The following is a 5,250-nucleotide window of genomic DNA, read 5'->3' on the forward strand; positions in this document are numbered from 1 at the left end:
TTTTCACTGAGAGGATGGGAAGTAGCCATTGACAACGGTGACACCCTACATACAGCTTGCCATGGAGGGAACTTTGCACTTTTCCATGGATGGAATATTACATTACAGGAATAAATCAGACAAAGCATCTCCAAAACTCCAACATATTCTCCATTACTGCATAACAAGTATTTATTTTATGCCCTTTTCCCCTTTCTTCACTGAACTTGAAAAACACTGTTGTTGGCATCTTGACTAAGAATAACAAGATAAACATAGCTTGCTTCAACCCAGCAATCTCCGTGGGATTCGACCCTTACTCACGTAAGGTATTACTTGGACGACCCAGTGCACTTGCTGGTTAGTTATGCGGATTGCAAAAAGTGTTATTGCAATTTCGTGCACCAGTTGTTGATCATGTGAAATCACAAAAACAATTGAAAAAGCAAAAACAGAAAGAAAAATAGCACACCCTGGAGGAAAAGCTTGCTGGCGTTTAAACGCCAGTAAGGGCAGCAAATGGGCGTTTAACGCCCAGTCTGGTATTATTCTGGGCGTTTAACGCCAGAAAGGGGCACCAGACTGGCGTTTAACGCCAGAAAAGGGCAGCAGCCCGGCGTTTAACGCCAGGATTGGCAGAAGGGGCATTTTTACACGCCACTTGGTGCACGGATGAGCTATCCTTGACACCTCAAGATCTGTGGACCCCACAGGATCCCCACCATTCTCTCTCTTCTTCACCCATTCACCAATCACCTCAATACCCTTCCCCCAAAAAAAAAAACCTCACCTATTAAACCCCACCTACCCCACCATCCAAATTCAAACCACTTTCCCTCCTAAACCCCACCCATAATGGCCGAACCCTACTCCTCTCTCTACTCCTATATAAATCCATCTTCACTCCCTCATTTTCACACAACCTAAACACTACTTCTCCCCCTTGGCCAAAACACATAGCCCCCCCATCTCCTTTATTTCCTCTTCTTCTACTCCCTTTTCTCTTCTTTTGCTCAAGGACGAGCAAACCTTCTAAGTTTGGTGTGGTAAAAGCATTGCTTTTTGTTTTTCCATAACCATGTATGACACTTAAGGCCAGAGAAACCTCTAGAAAGAGGAAAGGGAAGGCAAAAGCTTCCACCTCTGAGTCTGAGAGATGGAGAGATTCATCTCAAAAGCTCATCACTAAGAAAAGGATGGAGCAAACAAGAGCTTGAGCAAATTCCTCATCATGAAATCCCTGAGATGCCTCAAGGGATGCACTTTCCTCCACAAAACTATTAGGAGCAAATCAATACCTCCCTAGGAAAGTTAAGCTCTAACGTGGGACAACTAAGGATGGAGCACCAAGAGCATTCCATCATCCACCTTGAGATTAGAAAAAAAATCAAAAAGCTTTGAGGGAAGAGCAACAAAGACAAGGAAGAGACATAGACGAGCTCAAAGGCACTCCATAAGATCTTCAAGAGGAAGAACAAGCCGCCATTACTAAGGTGGACCCGTTCTTTAATTTCCTTGTTCTTTATTTTCTGTTTTTCAAATTTTTATGCTTTATGTTCATCTATGTTTGTGTCTTTATTACATGATCATTAGTGTCTTAGTGCCTATGCCTTAAAGTTATAAATATCCTTTGAATCCATCACCTTTCTTAGATGAAAAATGTTTTTAATCACAATAGAACAAGAAGTACAGGATTTCAAATTCATCTTTGAAACTAGTTGAATTAGTTTGATGCGGTGACAATACTTTTTGTTTTCTGAATGAATGCTTGAACAGTGCATATGTCTTTCAAATTTGTTGTTTTAAGAATGTTAAAATTGTTGGCTCTTAAAAGAATGATGGAAAACGAGAAATGTTATTGAGGATCTGAAAAATCATCAAATTGATTCTTGAAGCAAGAAAAAGCAGTGAAAAAAAAGCAAGCAGAAAAGCCAATAGCCCTTTTTAAACCAAAAGGCAAGGGTAGAATAAAAAGGATCCAAGGCTTTGAGCATCAGTGGATAGGAGGGCCCACAGGAATAAAATCCTGGCCTAAGCGGCTGAACCAAGCTGTCCCTAACCATATGCTTGTGGCGTGAAGGTGTCAAGTGAAAACTTGAGACTGAGCGGTTAAAGTCATGATCCAGAGCAAAAAGAGTGTGCTTAAGAACCCTGGACACCTCTAATTGGGGACTCTAGCAAAGCTGAGTCACAATCTGAAAAGGTTCACCCAGTTATGTGTCTGTGGCATGTATGTATCCGGAGGTAATACTGGAAAACAGAATGCTTTGGGCCACAGCCAAGACTCATAAAGTAGCTATGTTCAAGAATCATCATACTTAACTAGGAGAATCAATAACACTATCTGAATTCTGAGTTCCAATAGATGCCAATCATTCTAAACTTCAAAGGATAAAGTGAGATGCCAAAACTGTTCAGAAGCAAAAAGCTACTAGTCCCGCTCATCTAATTGGAGCTAAGTTTCATTGATATTTTGGAGTCTATAGTATGTTCTTTTCTTTTATCCTATTTGATTTTCAGTTGCTTGGGGACAAGCAACAATTTAAGTTTGGTGTTGTGATGAGTGGATAATTTTTACGCTTTTTGGCACTGTTTTTAGTATGTTTTTAGTACATTTTAATTAGTTTTTATTATATTTTTATTATTTTTTATTTAAAATTCACTTTTCTGGACTTTACTATGAGTTTGTGTGTTTTCTGTGATTTTAGGTATTTTATGGCTGAAATTGAGGGATCTGAGCAAAAATCTGATTCAGAGGCTGAAAAAGGACTGCAGATGCTGTTGGATTCTGACCTCCCTGCACTCGAAGTGGTATTTTTGGAGCTACAAAAGCCCAATTAGCGCGTTCTCAATTGCGTTGAAAAGTAGACATCCTGGGCTCTCCAGCAATGTATAATAGTCCATACTTTTCTCGAGATTTGATGGCCCAAACCGGCATTGCAAATCAGCTTCAGAATTCTCGGCGTTTAACGCCGGAACTGGCACAAAAATTGGAGTTAAACGCCCAAACTGGCACAAAAGCTGGCGTTTAACTCCAGGAAAAGTCTCTACACATGAAAGCTTTAATGCTCAGCCCAAGCACACACCAAGTGGACCCCAGAAGTGAATTTTTACATCATTTACTCATTTTTGTATATCCTAGGTTACTAGTTCACTATAAATAGGGTATTTTGACATTGTATCTTGACCTCATGACACTTTACACTTTTCATACTGTACTTTCTATGACATGAGTCTCTAAACCCCATGGTTGGGGTGAGGAGCTCTGCTGTGTCTTGATGGATTAATGCAATCATTACTGTTTTTCATTCAATCACGCCTGCTTCCATTCTAAGATATCACTTGTTCCTCAACTTGATGAATGTGATAATCCGTGACACTCATCATCATTCTCACCTATGAACATGTGCCTGACAACCACCTCTGTTCTACTTTAGATTGAGTGAATATCTCTTGGATTCCTTAATCAGAATCTTCGTGGTATAAGCTAGAATTGATGGCGGCATTCAAGAGAATCCGAAAGGTCTAAACCTTGTCTGTGGTATTCTGACTAGGATTCAAGGATTGAATGACTGTGACGAGCTTCAAACTCCTGAGGGCTGGGCATTAGTGACAGACGCAAAAGAATCACTGGATTCTATTCCAACCTGATTGAGAACCGACAAATGATTAGCCGTGCTGTGACAGAGCGCGTTGAACATTTTCACTGAGAGGATGGGAGGTAGCCATTGACAATGGTGAAATCCTACATACAGCTTGCCATGGAAGGAGCCTTGCGTGCATGAAGAAGAAGACAGTAGGAAAGCAGAGATTCAGAAGCTAGAGCATCTCTAAGACCTCAACCTGTTCTCCATTACTGCAAAACAAGTATTTATTTCATGTTCTTTTACTTTTCACAATTAAACCTGAGAATTATTGATATCCTGACTAAGAGTTACAAGATAACCATAGCTTATTTCAAGCCAACAATCTCCGTGGGATCGACCCTTACTCACGTAAGGTATTACTTGGACGACCCAGTGCACTTGCTGGTTAGTTGTGCGAAATTGCAAAAGTGTGATTGCAATTTTGTGCACCAATGCTCAAAGCTGAGGCTTGATTAAAGCTCAGTAATAGTTCAGCTAATGACAATAAAGAAGCGCTTGCTGGGAGGCAAACCAGCCATTTACAAAGTTTATTTGTTAATTAATTGATTTTTACAGGTATATGTCAAGTATCTTCAAGGTAAAATAGCAATTGCTTGAATTCACTGAGTTACAAGGAAATTTGGAAGCTCACTGGCGTGAAAAAGCCAGTAAAAAACATTTTGGCAGAAAGAAGCTCCTTCTGGGCATTTAACGCCAGAATTACAGCATCCTAGGCATTCAGAAAAACGCTCAGTGACAAAGGACTTCATGGCGTTCAACGCCAGAAAGAAGCAACAGCTGGGCGTTGAACGCCCAGGAGAAGCAGCAATTGGGCGTTAAACACCCAAAACTTGCAGCGTTTGGGGGTTTAACGCCAGAATGGTGGGGAGGAGGTAAAATTCATTTTTCTTCACAAATTTTCTAATTTTTATGTTTCAATTCATGATTTCTTGCATAAAAATGTTTTAAAATATCATCCTTCAATTCCAAAAATTTTAATCCTAATTTCTAAAAACCCTAATTTCTAAAATCCCTTTTTCAAAAATATCAAATGTATCTTAATCCACAAACACAAATCTTTTTCCAATCCAAATCTTTTTCAAATCTTCTTCAACTCATCAGATCTTCTGGATTTCGAAATCGCCTCTCCCTCTATTCCTCTCCTATCCTTTCTTTTGCTTGAGGACAAGCAAACCTCTAAGTTTGGTGTAATTCGCCATGATCACTGAGCTAAAACTCATCAAGATCATGACACCTAAGGGAACAGGAAGAGCAAGGATGTGACTTGAAGGAACTGAAGCGTTAGAAATTATCTCTTGAAGGATCAAGCATCCCACAGACTAGAGGAACACCCACTTCCCAAAATAAAGGTTGTTGAGTCTTAATCTTTGCCTTAACTCTGTGATAACTGTTCTTATTATGAATTTCCCTTAGAAGTTATATATTAGTAGTAGCAATTAGTATCTCTATTTTGATTTTATCTCCAATTAAGCTATAATTTATTTTTCTCATCATCATCAAACATGAATAAAATAGTAGGTAATAAGAATAAAGAGGCAATATTTTTTTCGAGTTCTTAATAAGAAAAATTCTAATTATTTATATGTGGTGGCAATACTTTTTGTCTTCTGAATGAATGCCTGAA

This window comes from Arachis duranensis, chromosome 9 (genome assembly GCF_000817695.3).
Source record: "Arachis duranensis cultivar V14167 chromosome 9, aradu.V14167.gnm2.J7QH, whole genome shotgun sequence".
In the NCBI taxonomy this organism is placed as follows: domain Eukaryota; kingdom Viridiplantae; phylum Streptophyta; class Magnoliopsida; order Fabales; family Fabaceae; genus Arachis; species Arachis duranensis.